General features: G+C 36.6%; 1 long non-coding RNA gene across 1 annotated transcript in view; it reads left to right on the top strand.

Moving 5' to 3' along the window:
- The window catches only part of LOC136837837 (uncharacterized), a 37,517-nt gene extending 21,773 nt beyond the window's left edge, over positions 1-15,744 (top strand). Inside the window, exon 3 of the long non-coding RNA XR_010852790.1 lies at positions 15,113-15,744. This is a non-coding gene — a long non-coding RNA (uncharacterized lncRNA). The remainder of the gene's footprint in view (positions 1-15,112) is intronic.
- The last annotated feature ends 1,199 nt before the right edge of the window (positions 15,745-16,943 follow it).

Raw genomic sequence — 16,943 nt, 5'->3', positions numbered from 1 at the left:
ATATGCAGTAACTAAGGAATTTACTTTAACAGTCGCCCAACTTCGGACGCTGTCATTTTTCTGTTCGTTCAGTATGGTTTTAAAACACAACGGGCTCTTCCGAACAATGGGTTCAAGACACAAGGCTGTATGAAGAATGTAAATGACTTGCTTAACCTTCCCTAATTCCTAGTTAATTCACGAGACTAGTTGAATGTCGCTAAACAATATAAATTATGCTTAATCTAGACTTCATAAAAGCAAATTGTTGCTTGGGGGTATCGAGACGGTGGCGAAGAATGAAACAAAGGAAACTAGAAATACAGGAAAAGATAATATAGCCGATTCACTTAAGGTAGATTCTTGAGCCTATGTGACGTTTGTTTGAAAAGTTCTGATTGGCGGTACTGAATACATGGTAAAAATCAAAAGTTTCATTTTAACATCTGTAGCTCAGAAAACTTGCAAACATGTTTATATTTCTTCATTTTATCTCACGTTTTACACAAGATAGGAAAGTTCTGATCATATCATAGGATTCGGTATTAATTGTACAACTAAATATGATTTCCTGAAATCAGTAAGATAAAACACAAAGGAATTACAACGAGTAAAAGTGAAGAGAGGAGCATTTCATTCTTTATACTTGTTTTTACATATCGTCGGATTTTGCATCATTCATGCGATCAAGATAAAATAAAACTTGTGTTTTCATACAGTAAAATTCACCCCTGAATACGCTTGTGCTTTCAGATTTCAGATGGGTGTGATATGAAGAGAAAATGAAGAATATGTCGTATTATGTTGCATCCGTTCTGACTCAGTTTGCCTTTAAAAAGTTAGCCTTGAGGATAGTTAGCGATATGAGAAGTTTGCAGTTTCGACAGTATTTGCTGTATTGTTAGTATTACATTTTCTGAAAATAAATGCACAGAATTCCCATTGTGACTGTCGAACATTTTCACTCGAGTATTATATACGTCCTTATGTCTGGACATATCTGATACGAAAAAAAATTAATCAGATGGATGCATCTGGATGTGCTGGCTTCAATTTAGACATCTCCAACAGATTTTATGGTCAGAAATAGAAAATGTACTTACGTTCATTGAATGAACATATGAAAAATAACTTTTGATGTTAATGACCAGAGAAACAATGGCCAGAATACTGAACCCATCATTATGTTTGTTATTTATCATGTAGTCTACAGTATGTATGCAAATTTCTAGACTAAATTGAAGCCAGCACATCCAGATGCATCTGATTTTTTTTTTTTGTATCAGATATGTCCAGACATACGGACATATATAATACTGGAGTGAAAATGTTCGGCAGTTATAATGAGAATTATGTGCATTTATTTTCAGAAAATGTAATGACATAATAATACAGCAAATATTGTCGAAGCTGCAAACTTCTCATATCGCTAATTGGCAACTGCCAACGGCTGATCATCATCACCGTCTCTTGCAAACCGAGTCAAGAACGGATGCAACATAATACGACATATTCTTCATTTTCTCTTTACATATCACATGCATCTAAAATCTGAAAGCCCCAGCGTATTCAGGGTGAATTTATTGTATGAAAACACAAGTTTTACTTTATCTTGATCGCATGAATGATGCAAAATCTGATGATAAGTAAAAACAGGTATAAGGAATGACATGTTTCTCTCTTCACTTTTACTCGTTGTAATTCCTGTGTTTTATCTTATTGATTTCAGCAAGTCATATTTAGTTGTACAATTAATACCAAATCCTATGATATGACCAAAACTTTCCTATCTTGTTCAAAACGTGAGACAAATGAAGAAATATATAAACATATTGCTAGTTTTCTGAGCTACATACGTAAAAATGAGACAGTGAGCGAGTTGCCTACCTCCCGGTGCCAGCCAATCAGAGGCCGCCAAACAAACGTCTCGTAGGCCCAAGAATCTACCTTAAGTGAATCGGCTATAGTAGATCGACGAAGTTTTGAACGAAAATCAGACTTACCGTGGATGACAAGTTGTTGCGCATACAACGGGCGATCGGAAGTTCTGGGATTAATTCGCCACTTCACTTAGTAACATAAGACTGAAAGGCAAAGGGAAGAAGAGCTGGACGCACCGACATGAGATCCTGATGGGTGATTGTTATCTCTATATACCTTGCTGGGTCAGATACAAAACGGCGTTTTAAAGAAGGGTCTGAAATTTTGTCAAAACATCGCAGAGTGTAGAACAGGTAAAAGGGAGCTTAAGACCACCTTCAACAGAGGTTAATTGTGAAACTTTTCCTTGGATTTTGGGGTTAAGTCCCTAATGGTAAAACTATTCTTGCTATGAACGGACGTTAATTTTTAAATTTTCCTAGCGCTCACCCGGCCGATACAACCGCCTTTCCCGCCTTGTCAGAATGATATTCCTACAAATAAATGCATAGAGGGCAAACAGCAGAATATTTATAAAAGCTCTCCCCCTTTAGAGGGCCTTCACTCCCTTTCGGGCGTGAAGGTCTGTACTTTTTATTGTTCGCCTCTATTAGGTTACTTTTTCTCCCCTGAGCAGATTTGTCCTTTTTAGCCTACCTTGCTCTGTTTCTACCTAACCCTAGATAGGATATGAGCTTTGAACATTACTTTACATAATTCTAACTTATTTTTTGGAAGGTGCTTTTATTATTATTTTTTTGCTACCGCCTTTAATCGTGATGTTTTAGACCTTGCCTTGTTGGTACATTTATTGTATTTCCTTTAGCCTAACCTTTCCTCCTAACCTGACGATGGGCACCAACGTTTTTTTAATGTTCTAACTAAATTAAAAGTTTTTTTTATGTCCATATATAATTAGTAATTACTAGTTAATTCATGAGGTTTGCCTCATATGATAAATGTTTGCCTCACTGGTCTTAGGCCATATGTCATGAGCACAGTGGCTCTTTCACAATAGTTAAGATGGTCTGATTTTTGTTACACTACGCATGATTACTATATATATCGATGGTGAGTGGAAGGAACAAGGTTACTAGTCTGATGTATAGCACTTAACCTTTAACGCCGACTGGGCATATTTTACGTTGAAAAAAAATTTTCTGTCCCCGCCCTCGAGTGGACGTAAAATACGTTGACTACAAAAGTTTTTAAATATTCGTGGAAAAATAACTTTACAGGACAGAGTTTGCGAAAAATTTTAAATCACGCGCCTTGAGGGATGCTGGGAATTCACGGATCACGCTGTTGTTTTGTTTACAAGCGTGACCCAGCTGCGCATGCGCAAATTTCTTTTTTCTCCCACTAGAAAGCATCAGCTAACTCTGGTGAAAATCTCAGAAATTCTTTAGTCACTTTGTCGTAAGTTTTGCACCATTTTCTATTAGCCGTTACATAAAGTTTTATATATGAAAATGTGCGCAGTTTCATGTAGAATACAAAAAAAAAAATAACTCATGGTTGTAGCTTTTATCAGTTTTGAAATATTTTCATATAAATCACGATAAGTGCCAAAATTTCAACCTTCGGTCAACTTTGACTCGACCGAAATGGTAAAAAAATGCAACTGTAAGCTAAAACACTTACATTCTAGTAATATTCAATCATTTACCTTCATTTTGCAACAAACGAGAAGTCTCTAGCACAATATTTCGATTTATGGTGAATTTTTTAAAAACTTTTCTCTTAACGTCTGCGCTAACTCTGCTGTAAATCTCAGAAATTCTTTAGCCACATTGTCATAATTTTTGCACTGTTTTCTATTAGCCGTTACATAAAGTTTTATATATGGAAATGTGTGTAATTTCATGTAGTATACAACCAAAAATAATTCATGGTTGTAGCTTAATCAGTTTTGAAATATATTCATATAAATCACGAGAAGTGCCAAAATTTCAACCTTCGGTCAATTTGACTCGACCGAAATGGTCGAAAAATGCAATTGTAAGCTAAAACTCTTACATTCTAGTAATATTCAATCATTTACCTTCATTTTGCAACAAACGAGAAGTCTCTCGCACAATATTTCGATTTATGGTGAAGTTTTGAATAAAACTTTTCCTTACGTCCGTGCGCCTAACTCTGCTGAAAATCTCACTAATTCTTTAGTCACTTTTTCGTAATTTTTGCACCGTTTTCTATTAGCCGTTACATAAACTTTTATATATATGAAAATGTGTGCAATTTCATGTAGAATACAACAAAAAATAACTCATGGTTGTAGCCTTTATCAGTTTTGAAATATTTTCATGTAAATCACGATGTGGCAAAATTTCAACCTTCGGTCAACTTTGACTCGACTGAAATGGTCGAAAAATGCAATTGTAAGCTAAAACTCTTACATTCTGGTAATATTCAATCATTTACCTTCATTTTGCAACAAACGAGAAGTCTCTAGCACAATATTTCGATTTATGGTGAATTTTTGAAAAAACTTTTTCCTTACATCCGCGCGCGCTAACTCTGCCAAACATCTCGGAAATTCTTTAGTCACTTAGTCGTAATTTTTGCACCGTTCTCTATTGGCCGTTACATAAAGTTTTATATATGAAAATGTACGCAACTTCATGTACAATACAGCAAAAAATAATTCGTGGTTGTAGCTTTTATGAGTTTTGAAATATTTTCATATAAATCACGATAAATAGAAAAAATTCGACCTCTGGTCAACTTTAACTCGACCGAAATGGTCGAAAACTGCAATTGTAAGATAAAACTCTTACATTCTAGTAATATTCAATCATTTACCTTCATTTTGCAACAAACGAGAAGTCTCTAGCACAATATTTCGATTTGTGGTGAATTTTTGAAAAAAATTTGTTTACGTCCGCGCGTTACGAATTCATGCATCATTTTGTGATAATATTTTCTCTGTGTTGCTTTGACCAGTTTACAATTTGTTATATACCAAAATCATCGCAATTTAGTTTACAATACAACGAAAAAAAATAACCCATTAGCTTTAACCGTTTTGCTCACAGCGCATTTGTATACAATTATATATGAAATTTTTTTGCTTGTCATATATTCCAATATTTATATATGATATTTATATTTTTTTTCATTTCTGATGGTTGCATACTAAACTTCAGGCAATGACAAAAAAAGGAGCCAGAAATGAACTGTTAATCTTAAAAAGTTTTTAAGCATGCTGTGATTTTTTGAAAAAACTTTCTTTCCGCTTCGGCGCTAACTCTCAAACCCCGCTGGCATACGGGAGACACTTTTGTAAATAGACGCTAGGCATTTAAGGGTTAATCTGGTCTAGTCTATGCATAAGAAAAAGAGATCACAATGGCTACCTCCTCTGGGCAAGGGGCCAGGATCACTCTAAGATGGTAGGGCACTGTGCTGAAAGGGCACTAGTGCCAGGAAGAGCTCATGGCTCGGCAACTACTGGGCTCTCTTCCGCCCCTTCGTCTTCTTCTTCGGGTTCCTCCAAGGCCTATCAGCATCGGACCTCAGAGGTGATGAGGGCACCGACTCTGGGGAAAGGCCAGAAGGGCTAGCGGGCATGAAGTCAGGGGTAACTTCAGAAGCTACAGGAGGGCTCCCTACTCCGGCTGCTGCGACAACCGGAGCGAGAGCGATCTCGACCTCTGCATCTGAATGTCTCTTCAGGGAGAGGGAGGACCTCTTTGTGGGCCAGCCCTTTGCGAATGGAGAGGGTTAGGCCGAGAATGGCTGTGTGTGCCCCTTCTGCTGACCACTTCGGTGGGCGGAAGGTGGGGGTTCGTCTTTATCCAGTTCTCCTACAGTCAGGGCCCCCGTAGAGGAGGTAGCGTGGCTGCGAAGTGGCATTGGTGAAGGGCTTCCCCAGAGAAGGTCTCAACCCAACAGGAAGTCCACTCTGGGCCGAATTCCACCCACCACGCCAAGGCGGTGGGGTAGCGTGCCCCAAGGTGTCATGACCTGGAGCTTGACTGTGGGAACGGTAATGGTGTGGCCCTCTGTCCACTTCATCTCCCACCGGGTTTTCTCGTCAACCATGGCACTGGCTGGCACTTGGGCCCTGGAGATCAGGCTAATGTCTGCCGCAGTGTCTACTGTGACTGGAAGGGTCACGGGCAGGCTAGTGACTCTGAAGGGGGCCACCGAGATGAACTGGGTCTCCAGTCTCGGGTAAAGGATCTTTTGTGGCCAGGCCGCAGAGAATGAGGTGCTAATGAGGTTGACGAACTTGGTGGTGGGGACATGATTTGGACAGGCCGGATGTCCAGCACTGTAGTGGCTGGCAGCAACACAGGATTTATACGGGCCTCTTGTAGGGGCTCGGTGACCTGCAGTAACTGTTGGTGGAGAGGGTTGAGTGGATGTAGAGGGAGAGGAGTTCTGGCTGGTAGTAGGAGGCTGCTTGTTAGTGCCTAGCTTGTATCAGCACTCAGCTTCAGCATGCCCCACCATCTTACAGTAGGTGCACGTAGGCTTGCTCGGCAGTCCATTCTTCAGGCGAGTTGAGCCTGAGAGGTAACCAGGTGGCATGATGCGCCGCTGAGATGTGCTGTGGGACTTTGAAGGTTTCCCATGACTGACTGATTGAAGGTTTCCATGAATCGGCCATGCAGCAGGCTTCCATAAGGGTGGTGGGCTGCTTATCATTTAGATATACAGCAAGGGGCCCAGGCACACATTGGTACAGGTCCTCCAGCATGGTCCGATTGAAGAGGTCCTCAAACGTTGTGGAAGACAAGGAGTCGAACCAGCGGGTACCAGACTGGGTCTTGTGACAGGCCCATTCAGTCCAGGACCAGCCGACTTCCTTGGCAAGACCTCAGAACCACTGTCTCCATTTCTCCGGGGTTATTTCGTAGGCCTTTGTGATGACTCTACACACTTCAACCATGTTGCCTCTCTGGCTCTTCTCCAGTGAGCAAAGAGCTGCCTTAGCTTTTCCCTCTATGTGCTTGGCTAGTACTAAGGCCCTCTCTGTCTCGGTGGTGCTGTAGTTATCGAAGAGTGCCTCGATTTCCTCCAGCCATGCTTCTGGCTCGTCCTCAATCCACTTGGGGACGAGGGAATTAATTTTCTAGATTGGAGCATTTGGTGCAGCAGGTGTGGGGCTGGAGGCTTGCTGTCTAGCCATAGCTTTGGCATTTTCCTTTTTGCTCTTTCCAGCTCAAACTCCTTTTCCTTGAAGGCTAACTCATGCTGTCTTCTCCTTTCTTCTCTTTCTCATCTTCCAGCTGCCTCTTTTCTTCTTCATATGCCTCCATTCTTCATACCTCCTCTGTTTCTTCATAATTCCGCCCAGTTCTAGTCTTTCTTCCTTCTCTCGCATGGCCAAGTCATCCATCTGCTCCTTGACCCACGTGGTGAGGTCCAATCCAGTGAGACCTGCTGCTGTCCCCAGCTCCATGAAGACTTTATAATTCTCTGCTGCCATGGTTCTGGTGGGGAAGGGCGTCTATCTGGGTCGACTGGACGTACTTGGGCAGCAAGGAAGTGTCCCTTCAGTGATGTGGCACCTTCTCAATAAGGTGGCACTGTGGTTGGGTGTGCCGTGTAAAGGTCACACTAGTGGCACTCAGTATCCTTATGTACTGGTGTAGGTTAGGTACCAAAAGGACTTTTCTTCTGTGTTCCTTTTGTCTGGTTTTGGTTTTGTAGTTTGTTTGCTTGGTGGCACTATGGTGCCAGTGCGTTCCTAGGAACCCTTTACTTGAGTCCAACTAGATTGTATATAAGGAAAATGCACTCTACCCCAGCAGAGTGTAACAAATCAGGGAGAGAGAAAGGGAAGGTGAGAGAGAGAGAGAGATGTAAGCTATTTGGTTGATGACAATGCTTCAGATCAGTGGCACTGTGGAAGGGAAATTGAATTGTGGTTGCTTATGAGGCCCTCATGAGTGTCTGGTCCCAGTACCCGCTGTGCTACTACCCCCTTCTCCTGCAGAGGGGGAAGGCTACTCTTATGATCTTGCCTCTCCGAGACCAACAGGTTCTTAATAAAAACAAACAATTGGGCTGTAATGACTGACGAGCGGTGACAAAGGAGGCAGGAGCAGAACCATACCAAAAAGTGACCTTAATATTAATTTATTTACAATTCTTTCCTTAAAGAGGGTATACATATTTACAAATGAGTCAAGGTTTTGGAAAATAGAAACATGTCCAGCAGGATTTTACAAAATACAAAAATGAAATATAATCATTACTTAAACTTTCAGAGCCATACTTGCTCATTAACTACAATTACACAAGCCACTGGCCACAATAATATACAACCACAGCTCAGAGCCTTCTGGGACAAGCACTATAACTGAAAAATGCCTTTTGCTCAACACAGTACATGAGAGCCTTTTGCTCCATATACAAAAATAACTTCGAGAGCCATGTGCCCACTCAATATCACCATAACTCCACTAGAGCCTTTTGCTCCACCAGCAGTAATAGTTACTAAAAACATGGTCCGGTCATCGTGACCTCTCTCCTTGAAATTAATATGCATCCATCAGCCCAGTGAAAATAGCAAAATATTAACAATGGGCCATCACCCTCCAACCAGGTTGATACTGAGAAACTGCTGTCGATGTCATCACCCACAACAAGGTTTTTCTTATTTTCAGAAAACTGTGGTTGTTGCCATCACCCACTTTCCTAAGGTGATCCTCAAAAACCTGCAATTGCTGCTTATCATCCACAACAAGGTGATCCTCAGAAAACTTAAATTAAATGCTACTGTGTTCTTGAGTTTATTGAACATTGTCCAGAACTTTCTCTAAATCTAATTAGATCCAAAACCCAATGTTACGATGGAAGCTTGGCTTACTGAGTTTATTACAAAACCCTGACTGATGTCAGACTACAAATTAACCTCAAACAAAGGAAAAACAAAAAGGTAAGGAGGCAACAACCCAACCAAGGGAATAATGGGCAAACGAATTGTTTAACAGTCGCTCACACTATTTTCTGTTTAAGTCTGGGTTTAAAGACCTCACTCGTGACCGACAGTTTCAACTGTAGTTAATCTTAACTTGTCCTCATCTATTTGTGGGACAGAGGTGCTTGCTTAACCTATTTGGTTTAGTTAAATTAATTATCCCGGTGTTGAATTTTCTTTGAAGAGGGCCATGCTTAATCTAGACTTAGGTTAAAATGCTTACTTGAATATATGGAGAGAGATATAGATATTCAGCCAAATTTGTGCTGCCTGAGAAAATTTAAGTAAAATTTTTTATAAGTGCACACTGGGAGGACAAGTCTTATTTGAAGATAAGTCTTCTTTAATTCGCCACTCTCAGGGGATTAAGTTGAAAGCAATCGTAGCTTTCCCAGTAGCCCTGATGATGACTTCTTACTCTGAGGAGTTATGATTAAAATTATATGTTCTTTTCTTTTATATGATTTCTTAAAACATCGCCAGTGGATTTGTATGGGAACTTGTTATACTGTTATTTCCTAACTAAGACCTATTTTCCTACTACATTTACATCTTGCTTTTATCTATTGTATGGAACCCTATCCTAGTCTCTATCTATCGAAGTCTATCTGGCTAAGATTTTTGTCAGAATGATATTACTACACAACAAAAGTAGTCCCAAGTGGCAATGAGAATATGTAAAATATATATATAGGGCTAAAGGACTGTGGCACTACAAGCCAATACACAAACAATAACAACAAAATATTTTAAGTTATTATATATATACATATTATATAGTCAGCTAGGGCTTCCAAAATGTCGGATAAATTATATATTAGCACAAATATATAATTCAAACAAATGCGGCTGGAAGCGGCTCTGTGGATGAATACATGACTCTCGAGGCGTATTTTTTATATTGATATTATACAAAGCACTATATATAATTCTTATATATATATATACAAATATATATAATATAAGCAAATGCGGAATACAGATTTACTCTAAATGTACCCACAATGCAAAGGATTTTACGTTAAATGAGATGGAAAACGAAATTACTGTGAGCTACGCTTTTTTCTTTTTATTTCTTGTCACGCAGAATTAATGCCATCCGCTGCCGAGTGGCCGCATAGCAAACAAGGAAATGGATTCAGTTCGTCCTGACTGGACTGAATTTTTTTTACTTAAAAATTGCAAATTGTTGTTAAATTAACTGTTGCCGTTCAGGTTGCTATATTAAATACATGGGATTTTGATATGCTTTCTCGCTATCTGAACACTTATTAACTCCGTCAATTTTTCTCAATCGAACCTCTTCGTAGATGGCGAAATGCTGTTACTGCTTTTTAGGGTTCAACGAACTCCGCAAATTTGTTCCTGCTTGAGAGCCACATTAGGCTACTTCCCATATCTATACTTCCCATTCTTTATCATGCCCATACCCAACTCAGTTCCATACCCATATCATGCATTAATACCTACCCATACCCATAAAATAGCAAATTATACCCATGACACGATAACTATACCCAACCCATACTCATATGGAATGCAGAACCCACCCCATCTGAATGCGGTAAAAGTGTTTCTTTTTAAAATTTTGCAAGTTGTTAATTATAACTGCTCCAATGTACACTTTCCTGTCACCTAACATTAATTTCTTCATTATAAACAGCTATTCTTATTAAACCAGTGCCTTGCCATTGGCAGTGGACTCCTTGTTAGTTCTAGAATAGGATGAAATTAAATATCTGACTTTTTCTTTGGAATTAATGTTGTAATTACTATTGATTCCAGATTCTTTTCTCACTTAAATTAAAATTCGTAGGCTAGATCGCCAATGTTTGAAAGACGCTAACAACTTTATTAATTAAAATTAACGTAATTTATGAGGCCCTAAATGTTCCTGTCAATGACCCACGTAACCTGTCAGTTAAAATCCAGAATCTGTTAAATCATTTCCACAGACAGAAATCCCCATTAATTAAATAAGGTCTTAGCTGGGAAAATCTTAAGGGATAAAGATGTTACTCTGCAACACATGGAACAACAAACCCCTTACTTCCCAATTGGTTCCGACAAAGAAAGAATGTGCAATCCTTAGGATGAAGGAAATTGGAAAACCCCACGCCGGAAAAGTTACCTGAATAAACTTCATGTAAAATATAACAAAACGGAGGTCTATTGCTGGTAGATATTAATGAAATGAAACTATTATCCTGGTGACTGCTTTAATTACCCAGGACAATGGATCCGAAATGGAATTAAGGCTCTCTCTGAAGAAATAAAAACACAAAAGATAACCAATTCACTGTTAGTGAGGATGCTGAAATTTTCTTCGTGCCACAATCGTTCCTTTTATGGGAATAATCCCTAACATGCAAAAATTATTCAAAACTTTAACACTTTACAAATAAAAACTGTAAATTACTATTATCGTAGATCTTGCATAGTGAAGTGGTAAAATCAAGGAAACATTAGAATATGATCCAGAAAGAATACTAGGCCCGACCTAAATTTTGGCAAATCTCAAACTTATTTTTTTAGATGTGGGTTGTTTGTTTTTAATTTAACTGACGATCAAATTGAAATATTATTGTCTCATATAATACCAATGAAACAGTAAGAGGGCAAGTAATATTAAAATAAGTTAGTTACAATATATATGCGTGTATAATATGATGTATGTTTGTTTGTTTTACATCCTTCTGATTTTCCAACTCGTTCTGGGTCTTGAAAATGGAGTTGTTTTCGTTCAGTATGTCTTTATGCCTCTGCCAGTCTGAAATTTTGACAAACATCTAGTTGAAACTGATATAGAATAGAGAAACGAAACTTAAGACCACCTTTACTAAACAGACTGTGGTGAACCCTCCTTTGTTTAAGGCCCCAGATCCCGACTAAAAGACCACTTTGGTTTTTGGGAGGAAACACCATAGCCTATCTCTGATGGCATGGTCCAGTAGCATAGACAGGATGCCTTTCTGTCATTGTTAGAATAGTATTCTTATTTACTAATAGTGCAGGTGGTTACTAGTTACCACATGAGGTTAATAAATGCCTTCATAAATATAAGGTTATATATATTTAATTTGAAAACCTGATATACATTACTTTTATATAAAAAAACTATCCTATCTATATGACCATTTTGTTATTATATTCAATTGCATATATATTTCATTATAAAACATGGAAAATATATAATATATATATTCATTAGAGGAATAAAGAAGGATATATATATATGAAGGGGAAGGATATAAGAAAGGGGATATAGAGGATATATAGGGATATACATATATAAATGAATATATTAGAAGATAAGGGGGGGAGGATATTAGGTATTTAGATCCTATATATAATATATAATATATATATATATATATTGCTATGATATATATATAAATTATATATATATTTCATATCATGATATTTATATAAGATATTTCTATATAAATATATGTATTCATATATATTAAATATATATATGGATAGTATATACTATTTGGTATCTAATCAATAAGTCCATTAAGAAAAGAAAGAATAAATATATATACATATATATAATCCCTATATATGCCATATATGATGTCATGATATTATTATTCTTCCTGGAACAGTCCTTAGTTTCTCTGCAGGAATCATTTTGCAACTTTCCTAATCCTTTGAAATTTCCATTTAATATCGAATGGTCTTTGGATTTTTCAGCCTCGTAGGAAAGAATTTGCCACAGGTGTAAATCATTCATCAGTAGATATTGTATTTATTTTCAATTTGTGGAATCACTTTATTTGTTAAGTTTTAAAGTAACCTGGTTTTGGGGTTTTAGTTTCTATTGCAAATACCAGAATATAATAGTATAGTAACCGGTTTTTTTGTGAGGAGGAGTCCCATGACTTTGCAGCAATATTTGAACTTATTATAATACTATGACTACGCCATATGATCTCTGAAGATTTTTCAGCAGTCGGTAAATGCATTTTTGCGAATAATTTGGTTGAGGTGTAACAAAAATGAGATATTGTATTTATTTTCGGCAATCAGGAATCATTATTTGTTAAATTTAAGGAGTGGATAACCTGGTTAAGACCACAGCAAATACCAGTGAATATAGTAGTAGTACTTTCAAGTTTTTTCCTCTAAATGTCTTTATCAATTTGATTATTGTAAAATTGATCTGACCAACATAAGATAAATGAACTCTTTGAATTGACTCAACCCGACTGTTCAGAACTTTCAATTTTCTAAATGTCTTTGCAAAGAACAAAAACAAAATGTATTTGCAGTGTGTATAATTTTATCGAAACACGTGTCTTTCAACAAGGTGTTGGTCGGTTAATAGTACGTTAATTGCATTTTGCAGTCAAAGTTGTACAAAGTTGTGGTACAGTAACTGCCTGTAACGGGAGAGGTCTAATTAAATGGTTTCCACTTTCAAATTTTAATATTAGAAATGATGATGATGATGTAGAGCGATCTGTGCGAAGAATGCTGCTTTGAAAAAGCTTGTCCAGTCAGTATTCCCGCTGACAATACATTTTTCTCATTCATGGTTTTGTTGTTTAACTTTCATAACCTGGATCCGCAGTGGCCATGCTCATCGACGTCATCTCGTAAGAATGAAAACAAAGATGACTAATGTAGCCTGTCCTAAATGTGGCCGTCTGACAGAGGTGTGTCTGACCCTCTGTTTATCAAAGCCACTCTTAGTCCTGAACAGTAAGAAAGATGAAATGTTAAGTAATCTCAAACAATAGATCAATTTGATACTAATCCGTTCTTAGTGTAAAGTAGATTACGTTAGATGCTTGAGGATTTAGGGTTTTTTGTACTCTGTGCATGTGATATATATACTGTGGAAGTTCATTGCTGCTTTTCCAGTATATTTGTAACTTCAATGATTGAAATGAATATTATAAATACATCCATATATGTGTATGAGATTTTTATGTGTATGTAACTGAGTGAAGGATGAGGATTGGAATAAAAATAGAATGCACGAGGTTTCCTATTAGCATTTAAACTTCCCTCATTCCTTAAAACTAGTGCGTAAAAAAATGCAGCTTAATTCTCACTTTTCAGGGAGAGCTTTATAGCAGGTACCAATGTGTTTAGTGTTGTAAATAAAAAATATTTTCATTGTTATTTGTTGGTCATGCTTCAGCTTACTTCACTCACATAATACTAGTAGACAGCATCCTTGGCAGGTATTCTTAAAAAAAAAAAAAAAAACTTATAGACGTAGCATAATAGAGAAGATAAAGGATTGTCAATTTCCTTACGGAATTTTTTTGCTCAAAATTAAAATTTTTTTTTTTTAGTAAACTCATATCCTTTAACTTAGAATTTTATAAATTTGGTCCGCCGAAGTAGCGACCACAGTGAAAGTATGTTTAATATAGTTATTCCTCAGCTAGCTCAAGCAAATCATTTGATTTCCAAGCTGGTAAATTTAAAGTTGTGTGAAGCAGCACTCGAAAATCAGAAAATCCACACATAACTACGTCCCAACCCTTTAGAAAGGGACAGTGCAGTACTTGACAAAATAATCCAAAATATATATACTGGCAAACCGTAAGGGGTTCAGATCTAAATTTACTGTACTACTACTAAGTGCCCATCTATGATCTGTATCTTACTTCATTGGTTTCGACAAAACTCATAAACAGATTTTTCTTGTCGGATCTATTATTGGTAGGATGAAGTACATGAAACTATCTTAGTGGTTGGTTGGAGACTTGGTAGGTTGCTCTGAGAGCAAAAGCTTGTGCCAGCCAGCACAGGGCTTGCTTACTTGAAAAAAAAAAAAGGTCCTCGAACTGTCTCCTGTTGTTGGAAATAATTAATTGCTCTATATATATATTATATATATATATATATATATATATATATATATATATATATATATATATATATACATATATATATATATATATATATATATATATATATATATTGAGGTTGTTATGAGTTTAATTTTTTACCACGTAACCCTTTGGATAGATGCATTAAACATGAAAGTACTTCCTTGTGTATGTATGTATATATGATTATATATAATGTATAAATATATATATGATATATATATATATATATATATATATATATATATATATATATATATATATATATATATATATATATATATATATATATATATATATATTCACCCCCATGTGTGTGTGTGTGTGTGTATATGTGTGTGTGTGTAATCAAATCTGTGGTGATGTTGCACTGCATATTATAACTTATGAGTTTTAACTTCATGGTTTTTTCTTTTTTCAGATGTATCTCCAAAGGTAAGGGATATTATACCATAGTGCTGTTGGAATCTTCTAAAAGTTAAATGCAAAAGACCTGAGTCTTAAAAACTTTAAGAAAGTCACGATATTTGAATTTTTAATCACTGTGTAGATGAGCACGATTAGATTTTGTAACTGATGTAAAGATTAAGACTGAGTCACTGTTTATAAATTACGATCATATTTCGTATTGATTTGTAGATTAAAATTAGAAAGGTTGTGCTAGCTTCTCATAGGCATTTATCATTTTAATCAAATTTCAGATAATCTCCTTTATTTAAGTAATATTTGAATTAAGCCCAGGTAGTTCCTTAATTTTAAGGTATAATATGTTGTGATACATGTAACTGCTGTAAATCATTATTGGCGCGGAAAGTTAGTTAATCTTTTTTAAAGGATTCTCAGTGATTCATTAGACTTTGGTCATTCCTCAATTCCAAAGGACTCGGTATTTTCCAAGCGTTTCTTGGTGAAAAAATTTTGCTTGTACTTGGTGATGCACTGTATAACTCGAATTTTTATCTTGTGATGCTTTACGAACACACGTGGGTCTAGTATTTATATGCCATTTCATTGAAATTTATTGTTTTTTTGCAAAATATACCTTGCATGTGATATATGCTGTTTCGCCATTATTTATGCCCTTGATTTTATTTACATTTTGTATATATAGTGCTGTAGGTCATTCATTATTTACATTTCTGTGCCGTACACTGTACTTATGCTTGCAATTTCCTTTTATTCTTTATTATATATTCAAAACAGCTTTTTATCTCCAATAGCACATGGTATAATATTTAGGCTATCCAGAAATACATTTCATGTGTTTTAAATATTAAATTGACCTTGCAGGTTAGTATGGGAATTCGCCAGTTTCCAAGACCTTTTAAATTTGTAATCGTTTTCTTGTAATTCATAAATCTTTCTAGGATTGCTATGCAAAATACACTACCTTGTCTAACAGCGCTTAATATTCTCAAAATTTTGAACAAGGTCCTGGAACGACATTGATACATTTTTTTTATTCATAAGTTTAGTAAATAAAGCTTTCGAATGATTGTCTTTTGAATTGTTATTTTTATACCCAATGTAAGTGGTCATTCTGGATAGCCTTATAATCTACGGTGTCATCGCTAAGGGCCCCAAAGGTATGGAAATTTCGATTGTTTTTAAATTCACTAGTAACTTGAACATTTCTTCCAGGTTTTAATTCTCATATATGATTATTTAGAATACATTTTCGAATTGAGTTTTGAGGTGCTCACTACACTTTCAGTCAGGAGTAGTTTATGAACACATTTTGCATTTCGATGTTGGCTTTTCCTTGGAGGGTGATGCAACAGGGAAGGTGGTGGCTTTATCTTGCCCAGCTTTGATGAAAATAAAAGGGCTCAGTAGGTGACGAGGAAAGTGGGATTTATTCTCGCCTGTACTCATTGTGAAGATATAGTGTACCCATCCCCTAGAAAGACGGCAGGTCCAGACGCAGAGTTCTTTCCCCAAGGGTATCATCGGTGTCCTGCACAAAAAAAAAAAAAAAAATTCTAGGCCTTATCTCTGGTGGGTGTTAGAATTTTGCTTCTCGAATAATTTTTTCGGAGAGTGTAACTGTTTTTGTGATATTCCCTTATCTTTTAAACTACTGTACACAGCCTCTTTATAGCTTACTCGAAGTTTTTTCTTTTTTTCTGTGATTTCATAACACCTGTTCCTGTTGTCCCGACATTTTCGAAAACTAATTTTTTTCTGTAGATTAATTACATTCAAAATTTGACATTGCGCCTGCTGATATTAGCCACTACAGACCCCATTTC

The sequence above is a fragment of the Macrobrachium rosenbergii genome, unplaced genomic scaffold (assembly GCF_040412425.1).
Source record: "Macrobrachium rosenbergii isolate ZJJX-2024 unplaced genomic scaffold, ASM4041242v1 13869, whole genome shotgun sequence".
Lineage (NCBI taxonomy): Eukaryota > Metazoa > Arthropoda > Malacostraca > Decapoda > Palaemonidae > Macrobrachium > Macrobrachium rosenbergii.
The sequence above is the reverse complement of the archived record's forward strand: the minus strand, read 5'-3'. Positions and strand labels throughout refer to the sequence as shown.